Here is a 19,648-nt window from a genome sequence, read left to right on the forward strand (position 1 = left end):
TGACCTGGTAGTCCAATGTTCTACCAAGGACACTGCACTCCAGGACACCAATTTCCTCTGTGTGCACAAGCTCTCTCATTTAACTGCATAACTGGACAGGGCTAGCTGTCGAGCAGTCATCAATTATTAAGTTATTCCCACCTCAAGTCACGCACCATGACTTCATTATGCTATAAACTTCACAACCACAGAATGAAAATATACCTCCTGTGCTAAATAGCATAATAAGACACAGATGACAGGCAAGAGATGGGAAGCATCAGAAATATTAGGTCATATTGCACAGTACCTCTGGGAGGGGGCCAGCATACCCCTGCCCAAAGGGGTCTCAGTGACCATAATCAATGAATACTGATTTATATACATCACATGGGAAATAAGATTATATACCTTCTAAAAATCAGGAACCCACATGACAGTGCTTATTCCAGCAAGATACATTGTAAGCAAATTAAATTTTACTAAGATGCTGATTGTTAGCAAAAGTAAGTTTTCATCCTGCATTCTCTTACAAAAAAAATATATTAATTCAGTTGGCCTGTTTTTCCTCTCTCAACTTTCAGTTCCTCTAACTCTGCTGGTTTCAGAAGAAATACTCCTGATACATGCCAGTGTGAGAGCTCAAATACAGGTGTCAACGTATAAAAATACGTGTCCGATTCCTGGGTATACTCTGTTAACGTGTTCATAGCCCCACAGCGACTGCAGTGTAATTGGCTTCACTCCCCACGTATATTAGTAATGGGAATATAATTGTTAGTGGTTATAAGACATATCACCTCATTACAACAAACCCTGTTCGCATGCTTTAGCTTCAACCTGTACGTATGTATTCTGTTTTACCTCTCATTGAAATACAAACATTTCTGTTCTTCTGTATCCAGACAAGTCTAATTCCTGCCTCTGACAGTTATCATGGCTCGCCAGGAAGACACAATGGCCTGAATTGCTTTTAAGACATTTAATTGACCACTTCTGAAACACAGCCAGAAAGTGAGAGGTTTGATGACATGCTGCCGTTATCCCATCGCACTGCTGACACTCAAAGAATAAGGATGAAAGAGCAGAAGGCACCCTCGGGTCCATCACTGTCCAGAGACAAGGGGTGGTACCTGAAATGAAGGTCAACTCTGAGCCAAGCCTGCAGATACGGGTTACACCGACTGAACCCAGAGCCAAAAGCTAGTGCTGGCCACCACCGTTCAGCTTTCCTGGGGACTCTTCCCTGTTTGATACACCTCTCCCCATCATTTCCAGAAGCCTTTACTATTGACTCAGATATATGCCAGGTAAAGGTTACAAAAGCTGATAGACCGAACCAATATTTCCCTAATTTGATATAAAAATGTCAATAGAAATGCACCATAATCATAGACATATACACACACAAATGTATAAATATCTGACCTGAGGTAGAGGTGCCAACATCCAAACTGGTTGGCACTGAAGCCAAAGAGAACTTCAGGACACCTAAACCTAAACTTTAACATTTTAGCGTACTCAAATTTACAACTTTAATACCAAGGCAAAAGAAGCGCTGCACTGTGGAGGGAGGTTCTCAGCCTCCTGTGGAATTAGAGGTATTCTAACATTCAGGAGTACGAGCCAATGTTTGAAGTTAAGTCATGAGATGAGAATAAGTCCTCAAACCTCAGTACAGCTTTGAAAAACCCAAACGACCTTGTCACCAAGTCAATCTGGTCCATAATTTACTCAGGGCTCAGAATACTCACAGGTAAACAAGGGCAACCAGAAATCAGTTGCTGAGCTGACCCGTGTAACCTTTTGATGGTCAACATTCACATGTAAATATTTGACTATATTTTCTGGGGAAAGGGGACTCTGCAGCGAGTCCATACTCCACCTCATCACCTCCTGCAGTGAGGAACCCTCATCCATGATGATCACACAGGTTCAGAGCTTCCTACAAGTGCTTCAGGGCATGGTTTAAGAGCCATGGTATTGTTGGGTTAGCGGTTGGACTTGATCCTAGAGGTCTTTTCCAACCTTAATGATTCTGTGATTCTTGCAAGGATGATACATTCCACTCTGCAAATTGAAAAAAATAAACTACTCCAGCCCAAGTCACATACATACATGATATAAATACAACTGTGGTGTCTGTTAAGGGGACACAGGCAGCAATATGGGCATGCTGTTTACTGAGGAACAGCTTAGATGTGGCAGCGATGGACTCCATAGATTCCCTGAACTAGATATAGCACGAGGGCAATCACACACAAACCATAATCTTAAAAGCCTAGAAGGGACAGTGGTTTGTTACAACGAAAATATACATACATCCAGAAAGCCTGCTGATTCTTCCTGGCCTTCTGATATATGCATTTTCTTTTAACGTTAATATATTGCCCCTTTTTAAAAGGCACAATTTTATTAATTTGATAAATTGGAAAGGCTTTTGGAAGAAGCTGTTGCGGTTCAATGAATAAATCCATTTTTAATACAAAGATCATTTGTGCGATAGCTCAGAATGATTCATTCCACTGTATCATTTCAATCCCACTGCCCCACTGGAATCTTCAACTTTCATTTAAAAGAATAAATCAATAAAAGAACGCGTCAGGAAATGTTTGTTGAAAAACACCAGTGCATGTTTAAATATTGTTAACAGCTCAGTGACTAACCAATCACCTTACCTTCTCCATAGGGAATTCATAGATTGAATAGTTTTAAGTTATTATACTTCATTGTTATAAAGCAATATTTGAGAATTTTTAAGTGAAGACAAGCCATAAACAAAATAACATTTTAATGAATCATTAAAACAAAATTACAAGTTCCACTAAAATTAAACTTCTTGTGCATAAAATGTCAACATAAGAAAATTCTTTTTCCATTCAAGTAACAAACCTGAGGAAATACTAGAATTAAAATTAATTCAGATCCATAGGACATAATTCCCCACCTGCCTGCAGAGGTGAACAATGTACTTGTATTGGGGATCATTGTTCATATGATTCCTGACATAGATGCACTGTGAAAAGCCACCCTGTTTATGACAGAAATGTGAAAATAATATTTAATCTAAATACCAAAATAAGTATCAGTGGTGTAATAACATTCACCTTACAGCTGTATGACTTACGTAACATGTTCTGGCTGAAGTAAAAATATTCGTGTTATGATATTTTTAATAAAAATCTCATTTTCATATGCATTTTTATACATCGTGAACAGATCTAACCATAGGTGGTTAGATTTAATTCATTAGCTACATTATGCATTGATACGACAGAATAATCTTCTCATTAGGCCAGCTGCCTTCTTGCAATGTACTTTGAAATCCAATTTTCATGTCGAATATAAATCAGCCAATTCTGATTTGGCCAATGATGCACAAAACGGAATATTTCAGAGTTTACCTCTGTCGTCAGGCCAGGCGTCAGACAGCAGCGAGGGCTGCCGAGGGGACAAGCTTTGTGTTTCGACAGCTTCTGATAGGAGCTGTTGCACCTACTGCTCCGCTTTTCCTGGGACGTTCCATCTTGTCCTCAAAAAGAACAACAACTTTTATAGAAAGGTGCTACTCGACTTTCCCCATCGGCGCATCCCCGAGGCAACAGGCTGAAGTGACTTGCTCGCGGAGGAAGCCTACGGTAGAAGCAGTGCACGGACCAGACTCCTCAACACGAGGTAGCCTCATCTTTTCCACCGCTCGCTCCCTGACACAAAGGTAAGAGAACACCAAGGAGACCCCAGATACCAACGTCTGGAGTGCGCGTGCAGATAGGCTATCAGCCAGGCTGCCTGCCCTCCTCCTCCTCCTACGCAGGAACACCTCACCAGAATATCTGTGCAATAAGTAGTTTCATTTCACTCTTAAAATTAAACATTATAGATGGAAAAAAACCTTTAGAAGCGTATCCTCAGTACAAAAAAATATTTCATAATCTTCAAAAGATTAACTTTCCTACCAGTCATTTCAACGTATATTGTTACAATCAAAATACAATTTTGCTTTATGACAGTTACGATATTTCTAAGTCAAAACCAAAAATAATTTGGTGTGGTATATCGCTTCAATTTCCTCTTATTCACAGATCAGATTGTTGTGCTTTGCAATACTACCAAAATATTTTCACGTACTTCAGATCTACCCTGACTAACCCTTCCAGAAGGGTCTTTCGGTGCTCCTGGCATTGTCAGGTCATGTAGAACGGTGCAGTGGGAATTCTTTATCACATTGTGTTCAAAGGTATATATTTAAAGATGTTTGACATTTCAGCTTATATTTTTCACCAGTGTATGGCACCGGTATATAATGAATGCTCTGATCTTCCAAAGGCATTTGTCTTCTCAGTAGACAAGTTATTTAATAAATACATAGGAATTACAATCCCCTAGATAAGCAGCATGAGAAAAGGTGTGCCCTGAATTTTGGGACAGAAGAGCAGGGCTGAAGCTTTCATCATTAAGTGCTCAGATAAGAGAAGACAAAGCACTGGGGTCACAACAGACAAAAGACTGAGTCTCTGAAGGACTGAGGAAAGGAGTAAAGTAAGCAGCCTCTATACTACAAAGCTACATTACAGTTCTACACCAGTTGCTTTGAAGCCTAAGTCCCTACAGCTGCTTTTACACCCCCATGGCAGTCTGTTGGTCACTACAGCTTAGCCAGTAAAAGATTTCTCATCTGGTGTTGCTGTAGCTTGCAAGAACTGAGCCAAGGAGAGAACTACAGCATTTAATAGAAAAGAAGAAAAATCCCAGTTTCTAAACTGGTTTGGAAAAGAGTACATTTCCAAACCACTTCTGAAAACAGAGCTGGAGTCTTGGGTCTCCCCGCTGATGGGCTGTCCCAAGGCCAGGGAGCCTGGAAACAACAGGAAGGTTTCTAGGAATCAGATCCAGGCAGTGCTGGAAGTCCCAAACATTGGGACACCAAAGGGCTGGAGCCAGGTTCAGCACCAGCATCGCACAGGAGCTGCCCGTCACCCAGAGAATAATTTAATCAAAGGCAATATAGAGCAATGCCCTCGTTTTGATGATGGCAAATCCTACCAGAACAAACATTTGCCAACCTTTTTCAATCATCCCTAATTTTAAGTGACTTGAACTTCAATGGTTAATGTGCAGGTTCAGCACCTACTGCAACAAAGCAGTACAGAGAGGTAAGGTTCGTGGGGAGGGCAATTTCTTTGCTGTCTAACAGCAACACTGAATTATCAAACCCACATCCAGCTTAGGGAGTCCTCGAGTTGGAAATCCTTCGAGGCAGAGAGCATATGAGGGAATTTGTTCTTCACCTGCTCCCGGAGCTTTCACCGCTGGCCACAGCCACAACCAAGCCATGGGGCAGAACTACCCTCGCTCTGACCCCATACAAGCACCTCCACAATTTTAACAAGTGACACGAGCCGTTCCGCATTTGTTACCTCCCGCTGCAGCCGTGCCTCATTTACCGTCAGACCATCACGGCTGCTGCAAAACACCAATATTAAGCGGTATAAGTAATTGAGGCCCCTATCTTAGGAGACATTGCCAAATACAATCCAGTTTTATTAAGAGCACTGATCATGATTTATTTGTGCCTGGGAGAGATTACAGTTCCATCCCCACACCGTATATGACCACTATATATACTGATTTTTCAGAAATGATTGATTATCTCTTCAGAAGTGATTCATTAAGAGATCCTTTCTTACAAAAATCTTAGAAAACATGCTTTGAATCCTTTAATAAAACTCAAATAAAATGCTTTAGCAGCTTATATCAATATTACAGTAATAAAGTGTAAATTCACTCCCATCTTTTTATTGTGCAGATGAACGTGAACCAGAACAAGAAATAAGGTACTTTGTCCTGTTATTGCACAATTCGACAGTATCCACAAACTGGCTCTATTAGAGTAATGGACTCCTTCGCAATTTGTATTCATTTTACCCTACTGTATGTCAGTTATGATAACTGGCCCTGGTGCATTTATCCGAGATCAGAGCGTCTCGCATTACGGAGGAGCATACTGTTGAACCTTCCGAGCAGTTCTCCAGCAAACATACTATACTTCTCCAAAGGTAATAATTTCCACACCACTGCAGAATGTGTTTACAAAACTAATCTTCTATGGATGAGGAGCCACCGAATTGAATACCAAAAAGATTTATTCGTATAGCTGCATGTTATGTATTATTGATGCCGAAGTTTCTATGTCCTTGAGCAGTACAGTCGACTTCATTCTGCCACTCTCTTGACCCAAAATGCAATTAGGTGTTCCATTTTCCTCTTTCAATTGATCTCAGAGAAACCAATCAAGTGTTAAGTAGCCCACATGTGTCTTCTGCAGCTTAAGTTATGATATACGCTCTAAATTACATTATGCATAAAGTATAAATCCAGGATACAAAAATAATGCTGGATTTCATATTTGCCTCTTCGGTAGATGTTACTGTCATTGCTATCTCCATCTAGAACTAGAACTGCAATTTAGAATAAAGCTGCTGGTTCAAAGCAACGTATGGGATTTAGTCTTTCTCAATAATTTGCAAAAAAGCCGTGATAAAAGGGTTTGAATCAGCTTCATCCAAGCATTTAAAATTATGAGACTATGAAGATAGAGTAGACAATTTTCTGTCAGTTAACTAATCACTTAACAATATGACAGAAATAGCAACACCCTGAAATAATCAGAAACTGGCTTCTAATGTCAGAACAAAAGCTTTTGTCTAGAGAGATATATACAGCTACGTCTACCTCCCTCCAAAGGTTTAAATCTTTTGTTTGCAGTAGCATTCCTTAGGAAAGCTGGGTTATTCTGCTTGTGGCTTTACTGCTGTTTTCTTTTATTTTAGAGATAACTTTTGATGGGATTTTTTATGTTACATAATACATCTGAATTAAAAAGTGACCTGTCCACACTAGATCTGCCAATAGCAGATATGCATAAACTCTTCTGGTAAGGTTTGGGGTTCTTCAGCATTTGGGAATCGAGGAGCATCGTATCAACATCCTACTAAAGACTCACAAAAAAAAGCACCTTAGATTTAACCAGGAAGAGGTGACAGTGGCAGGGTTCAGAGGTGGAATTGCCACAGGAGTGGGAGAATCTGAAACATCCCATTGGTGATTATACACACAACGGAGACACGGCGCTCTTTCAAAACAGCAGAAGTAGTGGGAAGAAACAAGAGTGTTGGGTTACTTCATACAATAAAGCAGAGCATCATTCATGCCATGAGAGCTGAGAATGGAAACCGATATCCATGGCATAAACACTTTAGCCAGGTTTTCATAAGGTCCAACCAGTTTTGGTCTTACTCAAGTGTTCCCTCAGCAGAACAGCTTTCAGGTTACTTTGTTGGTCTGGGTCTACAACTTCCTCTAGCCTGGAAATCAATTACTAAATATCAAAAATCAAGGTGATACCCTATCCTTTACATGTGACCCAGAACCAGCGTAAACTGGCATTTGTGTAAACTGAGTCTATCTGAACTTCGACTGTTAAACAGAAGATTTTAGGACGTCTGATAAGGATATCAAATTCATCCCTTGGGCACGAAAAACAATCCTTAGCATAGACACTTCCAATAAATACATGAAGTCCAGTGGGATTTGAATAAGTTACAAAATGTCTGAAGCAAAGTCAAATTTCTTTCTTTTGGATATAGTTCCACAGTCCTTTTATTTTAAGTCATCCACTGCTATCTCAGGTGAGAATTTGCTCCAATTATTACGTCATAAACCCGTTTCTATCACCACTTGAAATTACACAAAACTAGTAGTACCCTCCTCTTCCTGTTCTCATTCAACAGCTTATACACACACGAGAACTTCTCCCATTTCATCTCAGGCAAGAGAAAACTGCTAGAACAATTCCTTCCTTCAACAATAACGTCCTATTAGAGTCTATTCAAGCAGTGACTGCCTAGGAAAAGCCAAGCCCCAGAATTAAATATTTGCTACTTCGGGCTTTCTAAGACTGTGTAATTTGGTCACCTAAAAATATTCCTACTTTTAAGGTTGTCATCCTTTGATTATTTTCTTTTTAAAAATAATACCTGCAAAATATTGTAAAGACAGGCAGCAAGATGAAAAACCAGCAAGCTTTATAGATTGTGAAGATGACAGTAAAGTTGTATGAAGACAATAATTACCACCGACTTCCACAGATCAGGTCAAGGGAACTGGCTTTTCTATAAAGTTGTAATCTCTACAGAGACTTTCCCCAGTAGTTTAAATAGGGATTTTTTTCCCTGAAGCAAATAACTTTTCAGTTATGCACTCCACTCTGTTGATTGCTAGAACTACGATACTAATTTGGAGTTACTGTTTGCGTGTATATATGGGGAAACGTATTTTGAGTTTGTAACAGAGAAAATTAAAGTGACTGAGATATTTCCAAAAAGATACAATTTTTCAGTCTACCTAACTCATTGCTCTGGATAACAAATTGGACATCGTTCAGAAAAGTACTCAGAGAAATTAGCAGAAGAGAATTTAATGAAGGCTGATAAATGCAAAGTTGCCATTTCTAGCTCAGGGAGTCTCAGAGCAATGAATTGCTGGAAAAACAGGCAAATATACCAAGGAAATACCAGCGTGCAATCACACCACCCTTACACTTTGCCCTCCACTATCGCCAGCAGATTTGAAGAACCTTTGGTCTGACCCAATTCTCAACCTCTTCCATTCTCAGGTCCTGAGTCCCAAAATTCCCCGTTTGTCCTTCATACCGGACACGTGCTGTGTTTATTGCCATAACGGCTCACTACCTGCGTTCCATCCCCAGAAAAGCTGTGCAGCAGGACACAGCCGTGCAAGTCACTCAGGCACCCAACGGTTTACGATCTGCTTCAAAATGCTTGCAATTCAAACAAAATTGATATAAAATTAACAACATCTCGTGACTGTTCCCTCTGAGTTAATACTGAAAAACAATAGTGGAATACAGTATGTAACAATAAAATGTTTCTTTTTACCTTACAATCTCACTAGCACAAGGAATGAACCTTACCAAAGTGCTTTCCAGGGACTGTTGTGTGTCATTACCCAAATACAACCAAATCGGCCCAGGCATCCCCGATTGCAGAAATTTCTGTACTGATAGCCTTGCTTGTTAGAAGGATGTCACTGGAGGCAATGGGCTCGTCCTAGGGCTCTCTGCCTGTATCAATCTTGTCCAGTAAATTCCTTGAGAGATTAAATAACATGGTAATGTTTAGTCAGCCATCTTCTGTGCCACTAAGAACTCAGACTTAAGTCCTGCTCTTTGAACATGACCCTAAGAAGAGAAGATTTTCAGACTTGCAAAGTGCAAGCAAATTAATATCCATCCACAGACATTTTAATTTCTTTGCTGCGGTATCCATTGGTTTAGTGTATCATCTGATGGAGGGAGCATCACCAATTTAAGACAAAGGAGAACAAAACTTCAATTCTGGTTGCTAAACTTTCATTCCCAAACACAGCCCACTGCCTTCCTCTCTACACACTCACGCCAAGGTGCGAGTTGTAGTGCAGAAGGCACCAAAATCTTTATATTACCATGTGACATTTAAAATCATATCACAGGTGTTAGAGAGTCAGGGGTTTCATATTTAATGAATTGTTCACCCCCAACTTAAATATTAAATCATTGTACACGTAGTGGATCATAGAACTTCAGATACTGAGATGCCCTTTGCAGATGCTATAGGAGTTCAAAAAAAAAAAGATCAACTTTTGTAACAGGAAAACTATATAGCCTTGCTACCTTAGATCCAGGGCTTGCAGCCGGCCTTTGCAGGCATGTTGTAGGTGTGTTCGTGTTAAACTTAGAGCAGTTCCCAGTCCAGGAGGCAGATCATCGGCACTCACCATCCTCCAATAACCTGCAAAGCCAGTAGAACCAGATCACATCTTGTGGAGTCATTATGACAACTGTATGGGGGGTGGTTTTTTTTTAAATTTTGTGTCAGGAAATACAATACACACAGCAAAAATATAGATAAACATGTTAGACCTCTCCAGGGAAGATGAGTAGAGTTTAGGAAGGAATCTGATATCTGGTGGTTTGTCATAAAAGCCAGAACACAATAACTGCATTTAGAAATGTAAAATTAAATCTCATCCAACTACGTGCATCAATTTTACCAGGAAAGCCTCAATCTTTTTAATGACAATAACTCACATTATGAAGAAAAAACAAAAAAGCAGAATAATTCAGCAAGCTGTGATGTTACATAATGACTTCAAGAGCCCCATCAGCACACCTTGCAGCTTTGACTAGGTATTTTCAGTCAGGCACCTTGGGATAAACCATGCGCGCTACATGAATCAGCCCAAAACAAAGCACTACCTGCACCTCACACAATAGAAGAATAACTTGTGCTATGCCAAAAAGTTTAATGAGCTATGACTCCAAATCCCCGACAGGAAATATCTCTACTTTATTGTTTACTCACATCACCATCTAAGCCTCTCTGCGAATGCTTTACACAACCGCCGTCGCTCAGGTGGAAGAACGGCACGTGGCTGAGCCGCTAACTGTGTCTCTGCCACAGAATCACAGGCTTCTGGCCAAATGCAACTATTTAAATATTTGCCTGCCTTAGGCCTTGTGTAAGCAAATTATCAGCTTATATATACACTTGACTTTATGCAATTAAGCTTCCTTTGAATACCTAATTTTTGTGAAAGCTAATTACCGTACTTATTGCTACTTGAGATTAGAAAGGAAATATATAGAAAAGTTTAATGTTGCTGTATCTCTATAACTAAAACGTCTTCCAGCAATAAATTAGTAGAACACAGTTTCTAGCTCAAACAATCTTATTTTGTGCACACAAATATGTGCATTTTTCAGCTTGAAGCATCTTAGTTGTTCTTTACACCACGATAGTGAGCCAGTCACGGACCAGGGCAAACGCAAAACAGGAGAAAGCAAAACAAAAGTGACACAAATTTTGCTGTATGGTAGTTTGTCTACACTGAAGAGATGTATTATTGGGTGTTCTGTTAAATCCCCTCCAGTTTGCATACACAATTATTTGGCTGGTATAAGTTATATTAATTCAAATTAAAAGTACCAGCATCATTTCTCACCCATACGCCGCCACTTGCTGCCATAAATACACAGTTGCTTCTTAACTCCCAGTGCTTCATACTAGAACTTTTAAGCCTAGACCAAACTTAAGTATTTTTCAATTTATCAGTCATTATGTCCACAACACATTAACACCCAACCATTTCAGAAACATGGACATTTTTATGCTCACAGGTGGCTTCTGAGCAACAAGCTATTGCTAACCCTGCTTTTCACCTGGGAAAACACCCAGAGGGAATGAAAGATTTTTCCCTCTGTGGCAAAGGAGTAAATAGGAGTAAATATAAATGTCAAAAGTAGCAAAGCCTAGTGCTTCAACTGCATGATCAGTGGCTGTCCACAAAAGCAACCATAAACTGTGCCATTGAAGTGACAGGATCACAGCAACTGAGGTGACAAGTGAAATGAGTCAGCACCTGATGGGAAGTGAAAAGGGATAATTTAGTCAACTTTATCCCCTCTATTTTTTTAAAGACACCCATGGTACAGTTAAAAACCATGCAAAATAATTACATGGGGGTTTTTTAAATCATGTTAAACTCTTTACATTTTCTAACAGAAAAGCCCTTAAGGAAATATAGACAGACTTTTGCTTTTCTTAATTGCTTTGTTTAACTTTTATATTGTTACAGAGCTTCTCTGAGCTTAAAGAGCAGCAGCCTTGACTGCAGAACCATTTACCATACCTGACTTAACATGACCCTGCCTCCTTGCCGGCTGGAAGGGATATCAGCTAGGGTAAGACATTGATATTGCTGGCTGTAAGACATACATGACACCTAGTTTCTGCAAACAGAAGTGGGGGGTGCCTGAGGAGGCACCCACAGCAAAGGTTCAAAGGGGATGCCAGAGCCTCATAAGGAAGGGTTTGCTCTTGGAGGAGGAAGATTAAGAAATTACAGCAGCAGTGCTGTGAGTATCACTTGAGATGGCTTCAGGAACACAGAGCAGCTGGAGAGGATGACCTTACAGTGAGAGGTAAATTAAAAAAAGATCAGCTCAAATGCTTTTCACAGGAAAGTAAGAAAGTCTGAAAGTAGACTGTCTTCAGCAATTTGCAGCTCCTTAAAAATTTAAAACATGGATTCTAATGGGAATGAACATATGAATGCAAATAACAAAATGAAGCTTATTTAGTTATAAATAAGCTTTCAGTATTTGCACTGTATTACCCAGATAGATATTTTATTACTAAGCATGTAACAGATTTAATTTTTTTTTTTTGCAAAGGATGCACCCCAGCTCACACAAAGAGATACTGGAGCACCCAGTAGCATAGAGTCTGACACCACACTCAAACCTGCAGACTTACTGCAGGTCCAAGGCAACATGCCCATCAGTCCAGCATCCACAGACATAGATTATTTTTTAAACAGGACAAACACATTTTCCTCTTCAAAATAAATGAGCAGTATTTACCCAGTTCAGCAGAAACGGCCAGAGAAGACAGTGACAGTGCAAGTTTCAGAGCACCAGAAGTGTTTGTGCTCTCCCAAAAGCCTATTTCAAGAGTGTTGGCATCCTGCTGGATCCTTTTCTTGACTATGCATATACAAACCTCCACCATCGGGCAATAAGTCCTTGTAAAATAAGGACATGTGTTTTCTTTCTGACACTGCCTCCCGCAGCCTCCTAGAGAATCTGGCAGCTCATGGCTTGGATGGGTAGACTCTTCGCTGGGTAAAAAACTGGCTGGATGGCCAAGCCCAGAGAGTTGTGGCGAATGGAGCTAAGTCCAGTTGGTTGTCAGCCACAAGCGGGGTTCTCCAGGGCTCAATTTTAGGCCCAGTCCTGTTTAATATCTTTACCAACAATCTGGATGAAAGGATCAAGTGCACCCTCAGTGAGTCTGCAGATGACACTGAGCTGGGCAGGAGTGTCGATCTGCTGGAGGGCAGGGAGGCTCTGCAGAGGGGCCTGGACAGGCTGGATCCATGGGCCGAGGCCAGTTGTGTGAGGTTTAACAAGGCCGAGTGCCGGGTCCTGCCCTTGGGTCACACCAACCCCAGGCAACGCTTCAGGCCTGGGGCAGAGGGGCTGGGAAGTGCCCGGCGGAGAAGGCCCTGGGGGTGCTGGCTGACAGCCGGCTGGGCATGAGCCAGCAGTGCCCAGGTGGCCAAGGAGGCCACCAGCCCCCGGGCTTGTGTCAGCACTGGTGTGGCCAGCAGGAGCCGGGCAGGGATGGGGCCCCTGTGCTCGGCCCTGGGGAGGCCCCACCTCGAATGCTGGGCTCAGGTTCGGGCCCCTCGGGACAAGAAGGGCCTTGAGGGGCTGGAGCGTGTCCAGAGAAGGGCAGCGGGGCTGGGGCAGGGTCTGGAGCACAAGTGTGCTGGGGGGCGACTGAGGGGGCTGGGGGGGTTTAGCCTGGAGAAGAGGGGGCTGAGGGGAGCCCTTCTCACTCTCTGCAGCTGCCTGAGAGGGGCTGGAGTGAGGGGGGGGTTGGTCTCTGCTCCCAAGTCACCAGTGACAGGACGAGAGGGAACGGCCTCAAGCTGCATCAGGGGAGGGTTAGGTTGGGTGTGATGGAAAATGCCTTCCCTGCCAGAGGGGTCAGGCCCTGGCACAGGCTGCCCAGAGAGGTGGGGGAGTCACCGTCCCTGGGGGGGTGTCAAAAAACATGCAAACACAGCACTTGGGGACATGGGTTAGGAGGCCTGGGGGTGTTGGGCTGGTGGTTGGACTTGATGATCTAGATGTCTTTTCCAACCTTAATGATTCTATGACTCTTTTTCAGATTCTGAACTGCAGGAGCAGGAGGCTGTCCCCTGAAATGGAACATGAATCATTCATAGGGAAAATTCTTCTCCCTGCGCACTAAAGTGCACAATTAAATAGAAAAGTGTTCCATGCTCTCTGCCATATTTCTTCATGCCTGAAGTTACTTAAAATGAATTAGTAGCCCATTCCCTTTGATTTCTTTCCTAATAGCAATCCAAAGCAGAGATAATTAATGAAAACAGGGGGTCATTTTAATTAGACATTGTTTTAACTACAAGGGAGTTAAACTTAGAAAAAAACTGCGGAAAATGTACCAAGTTGCATTGTCTTCGGACCAACACAGACGAACTTTTTGGATGCCCTGCTCAGATACTCTAGCTAGGTTTCAGAAAAAGCATCACTTTTTGTTTAAAATTCAAGCTTTGTCTTTTGCAAGCTCTAGAAAGACTTCAGAGAATCCACAGCCATTCCTTCGTATTACATTTTAATATTTAAGAAGCCCTGATGCAAGAAGGATTAAAGCTCAGAGCAATTACAGAATGAAGAAACCTGTTTTTTCTCATACAGGTAGTCCAAGCCTTTGCACTGTGTTTTCTCCAATGACAATATGACAACAGAGTATCAAATATTATAGGGTAAGCTGAGGATATAAACAAACTAAAAAAAAATTAGTCTAAGCAATTTGAAACTAACTTGAAAGTTAAATCCGGAAACAATTACCTAGTAATGGAATATTTCTAATGAATTGCCTTGTATGCCTACAAAGATTTTTGTGAACCTCTTAGGTATAATTCATTTTACCCATGTTATTTTTATAGTAACTCAGGAAATTAACCTCAAAGCATTTTAAAACAGTGCTTACCTTAACCTCTCAGCTGCATGGGTAGACAAGCCTGGTTTAGAGGAAACTGAGGCACAGGAGAGATCCAAGAGCTTCATGATCCAAGATTTGAGTTCTCCATGCAGACAGTGGTTTGTGGACTTTGGTAAGATTTACTACTAACTTATTTACACAGCAAAACAGTGCGTGTCCCTGCAGGCCTAGAAGTAGAACCTGCTGTTTGTCAGATAAACCTGTAAAAAGCAACAAAGCACAGGTTTTTAAATCTCAAATTGCATCCAAGCCACAGACCAGGAACTGTTCGGAGGGTATCACATCTAACAAAGTGATCATGTGCAGTCATAAACAGCAAAGAGGCGAAATACTTAAACAAGATTTTGTATAAACCACCTATTTTACCTCTGCAGAAATATTGCTATTTGTAGACCCCAATTTGTTTAAAGAGTGAAATGAAAATTGCTGAGATGCAGACACTGAAGCTGCTGAGCACCTATGGTATATCAGGAGAAACCTGCAGTTATTTCCCCCCATCCCCTTTTCCACTCCCACTCAATTTTATGATTACAGCTTTGTGAAGCCTGTCCTGTTCCTTCACCAAGCTGTAACAAAGCCTGAAGATCAGCCAAGAGTTCTAATAAAAGTAACACAAACAACTAGGAGTACTCAAACAGATTTCAGTGGGGTTCTTTACGTGGATAATATCTTCTCACCAGAAGAGGAGGTAAAAAGTAGGGTTGATGCTTCCAGCGGTTTTTAAAAAAAATTAAAAAGGAGCAACAGGAGACGAGACTAACTCAGCACCTCCTGATCTGCACATACTGAAGCTCACAACACAAACACAATCCTCCCACTTCTTTTCTGGGTTATATTTCTCTTCAAATAAGATCACTGGTGATAAAGGCTGGTTTAGCCTATGCTTTGTTGGGCAAAAAGCTTGCACGAAGGAAGGAAATTATGCTTTGGATGATGGTGAAGCACCAGGCACACACAGAGCCCCAAACCTCCTCCTGCACAATGAAACCAGCCCTGAACCCGGCCACTGCCCTGTTCCTAGGGGACGCTGGAGGGGCTGAAGCCTCTGTCTTCCAGAAAACCACTACTGCCTTCACAGAGAGCTCTTGCTGCGGCCCACCATAAGGGTACCAAAGCCAAGATCTTATCCCATAGCTCGAGGAGAGTGGTCATTCTGTCTTACATTCTTTTTAATTGGTTTTCTAAGCATCACCTTGGTCCAGGGTAAGAAATTCAGCATCTCACCAGCAGTCTGTTTCTTATTTATCACAAAAGTGCTTGCAGCACTCAAGCAGGGCAAGATTTAATACCAGCACAAGAGGACACACCTAGAAATGCTGGGTGGAACCCCTCCTATACCACATGAATTCTACACGCACATCCCACTCACCCATGCATCACCTCTCCTATTGCGTCCCCTGCCAGCAGAGAGCAACCCATCTCTACCTGGAAGGATCCATTCTGGCACTGCCTTAAATTCTCTATAAATTCTTCTGCAGATACCAATGGCCCAGCACATCCACTTCACCACCCTCCACTCAGACTTCCTGGGATATGTTTAGTCTCCTTTTGCCATGCAAGTAATTAGCGTAGTTTAACTTACTGATAACTTCCTTAGGGAATAATTTCCTGATAAAAAAAGAGGTTCTAGAAAGTTTTACGAGGCATCTGTTAACTAGTTATAGCAGGGATCTTTTCTTTTTCTCTTAATGTGCAGATTTTTCAGGAAAATGTATTTCATCTCAAACCACAAGAGATGCAATTTCTGTGATTTCCCTGAAGAAAGAGCAGGTGCTAATCTAACAACAGATATCATACTGAGCCATATGAATTCATATCCATTCATGAATTTGCATAGGGTAACTGTGAGTACTGGTGAATAACAATGAGAACATTTGTTTCTAAAAAGTACAATTAAAAGGGCTCAAATGCTGTCTCAGTAGGCAAAAGCCTCATATATCCTGCAGCACAGCTAATTTGAAGCAACGTGAGTAGCATTGAACCATATTTCGTAATTATGGACAAACGGAATTCATAATTGCATTTAGTTGCCAGCAATATGCCCAACTCCCTACATGTTAAGTCAAGACTAACAAAATTATTGTTGATATTACTTTTATGCAATGTAACTGCTCATCCTTCTAGACATCAAGCGTTCACCTCTTTCAGCTGCATCTTTGGTTCAGTTCCGTCCTTGGAAGAGCTTGACTCCAGATTTGCATCTCCATCAAAAGGCACGTGCATGCGCGCAGAGAAACCACGGATGACATGGGTTTATAGTGAAGGAACTAGAGAATAAAATGGTTCCAGAACAGCATGAGTTATGTTCTTTAGACTTACACAACACACAGAATTTTATAGGCATCTGTCTCAAACAATCTAATGCAGGATATCCATAAAGATGGCAAGTTCAGTTTCACTGACACATCAAATCAGGTACAGAGGAGAACTAAAAAGGCAGAGTAAGCTCCTTTATGACACCTGTAGAATCATCCCTTTCTCTTTCCAATTACCTTTCAAATAAAGCTGCTTATAAAAGATACAACTAGTTAATTTTTTTACCTTCAGCAGGATTTTCTATTCTGTAACTTATTTATAATTAAAAGCTTTGTGTGTGAAATGCCAGGAGATAATTTGTTCTTTCACAAGGAATTTAAAGAACTATCACAATAAATCAACAAAAGGGTCAGTCTAAACACAAGGAGAGAAGGGGAAGCAGTCTATATGAAACAGCAGTGAACCGTAAAAATCAGAATGAGGGTACTGAACTCTTTGTCAAGTATGTGGGAGCGATGGCAGGTCAAGCAAGAAATTCTATGTACGCACAGGAATTCAAAGCACCCTTGTAGCACGCTTCATCTTGCGACAGAAGTTAAAGATAGATCCCCTGTCCCTTTTAATACCAGAGGAAAGTGAAGCCATGAAAAGCCGAAATCAGGACTCAATAGTCTGAAAGACTATTAAGCAGGTATTCTTTATTGCAGCGCTGGGCGCACAGGGGATCGCCCCTCCTCACGTGCGTGCCCACACAGGGCTAGCTGCGTAACTTATACAAGCTCTACATACATATTCATTGGTTTTCTGAGAAAATATATGCATATTCATTATTTTCCAAGAACTCATTATCATGTGCAAATGTCCTTTGCACATGCCTATGCCTGTTGGTGTCTCTGGGTGGTCATCAGAGGTCTCTGGATGAAGGATATACTCTTCCTCACTGTGTCCGCTAGCTAACCCTTGCTTTCATGCAAACCCAGTTCTGAGATCGCGTATATCCTGTCCTTGCGGGACGGTCTGTTCTGGTTTAGTGTTTGCTCTGCAGTTCCTTATCTTTATGGTTCTGTACATCTGCTTCTTCTAAGGTCAAATGTCATCACTGTAAATTTGTTCAGGTGCTTCTTGTCTTGAAGTCTTTCTGACTCCCCCAGAGCAACAAGTTTCAGTCATAACAGTTCTAACTATCAAAAGTCAGAATTCTTGGGTTACTCCACCAATACCTCCCAAGCGCAGAATACGGGTACCAGCTGAGCCCCATGTTCTTCCTCCAGACTTACAACGTGGGTTCACACACGAGTCAGAAATCCGCTGCATGCTACAAACATGGCTTTTTGCACTGTGGCAGTGAGACTGAAAACATATCTAGTAAGCTGACTGTATACATCAGAATACCTTTGGGAAGATTTATCCATTGTCCTACATGTGCAGGAATTCATTCCTCTATTTTCCCGATGTTTCAAAAACCACAGGGTGACAGACCCTGCACAAGTCGGAACCTCACGGCATGTGGGGCCGTGTAGCCTCTGTAATCAGCTTCCAACTAGTAATAGGGAGTATATATCCACATGTAGTGTTATTGTCATCTGTACTGCAGTAGCACTAAGAGTGCCACAATTGAAATCAAAGATCCATTGTTGGAGACTTAATAGGTATCTATGTATCCGTATTACAAGGGAAAAAAAAGTATTTCAAAGTGTTTCCAACTTAAATGTACAAATAAAGAAAATAGCAGCATCCATTTCACAGAGTCAGAAGAAAAAAAGGACGGGAAGATTAAGATTTAAGTGTGCAGTTTGCTACATTTCACCTTAAATGCTCTGACCAGTTCACAGGGAAAGACTAACACACAGCTGGGAACAAAACATCGCTCTCCCCCATCTAGTACTACAGATGCAGAGCAACAGATGATGCTTTCCTGAAGGATATGGAAAGCCCAAAAGAATTATGAATTAGAGACGTTTAAATTCATTTCCTAACTTGCAATCTGCAATATTCTAGTGAGTCAAAATTAAGCAGAACACCTTCTCCCATCCCTCTTTAAATTTATTTTCCACTATAGCCATGAAAAGCAATTTACTGTGATTTCCAGGTATCTACACAAACTGCACCCTCCCCATAGCACACAACCACTTCATTTCCTTCTCTATTTTTATTTTTTCAGACAATCTTTTAAAACCTACAGCAAGCCAATAAAGAAAAACAGACAGTTCAAAGAAGCAGGGCTTGACTTGCGCCAGCCCTGACATAAACCCTTACTCCAAGACAATTCCCCTTGGTGGCCACTCAAAAGGGCCACCAGAACAGGAAGCCCGCTTGCTGATGGGCTGGTTCAGGGAAGGACTGAGGCAGTTAATGCATTCAGAGCCATGCAGCTGTGATGAAATGCACAGTTAATGTATCTGCTGCTCTCAGACTCATTGCTAGATCTTGCTTAATAATACTCTGTATTTGGAGAGAGTTATTCAGCCAAGAACCTTGACGTGCTGCCATCTCACAGATAACAGTTAGCTATAGCTCTCAACATCCCTGTAAGACTACTATTACTCTCTTTTCACAGACGAATTCATTGAGAAGCAATTAAGTGATTTGCCCAGGCACTTCCAGAGGCAGAGATGTGTTCAGCTCTTGAGTCAGGAGTTCACCTCACATGGCTTAACCTCACACGTTTTCACCAGCATCCTCACACAGCCACAGCAAGGTCTCAGCATCAGGCCGGTGGATGCTGGAAAACACCACGGCCTCACCCGCGCGGGGTAAAA

The 19,648-nt window shown here is 41.5% G+C and overlaps 2 long non-coding RNA genes across 5 annotated transcripts in view; both read right to left on the minus strand.

The window, feature by feature from the left end:
• LOC142058441 (uncharacterized) overlaps positions 1 to 19,648 on the minus strand; it is a 61,110-nt gene that overhangs the window by 18,256 nt on the left and 23,206 nt on the right. For 3 of the 4 annotated variants that reach the window (XR_012660989.1, XR_012660987.1, XR_012660990.1), the window contains exons 3-6: positions 16,773 to 16,900; positions 14,622 to 14,833; positions 9,710 to 9,827; positions 8,972 to 9,238 (exon numbers count right to left, since the gene is read on the minus strand). This is a non-coding gene — a long non-coding RNA (uncharacterized LOC142058441). The remainder of the gene's footprint in view (positions 1 to 8,971; positions 9,239 to 9,709; positions 9,828 to 14,621; positions 14,834 to 16,772; positions 16,901 to 19,648) is intronic. The other variant, XR_012660988.1, reaches the window with a different exon arrangement.
• Positions 868 to 3,377, minus strand: LOC142058442 (uncharacterized). Its single transcript, XR_012660991.1, has 2 exons — positions 1,865 to 3,377; positions 868 to 1,112 (listed from the first exon to the last, which is right to left on the minus strand). It is a non-coding gene; the product is annotated as an uncharacterized LOC142058442 (long non-coding RNA).

This window comes from Phalacrocorax aristotelis, chromosome 6, assembly GCF_949628215.1.
Source record: "Phalacrocorax aristotelis chromosome 6, bGulAri2.1, whole genome shotgun sequence".
In the NCBI taxonomy this organism is placed as follows: domain Eukaryota; kingdom Metazoa; phylum Chordata; class Aves; order Suliformes; family Phalacrocoracidae; genus Phalacrocorax; species Phalacrocorax aristotelis.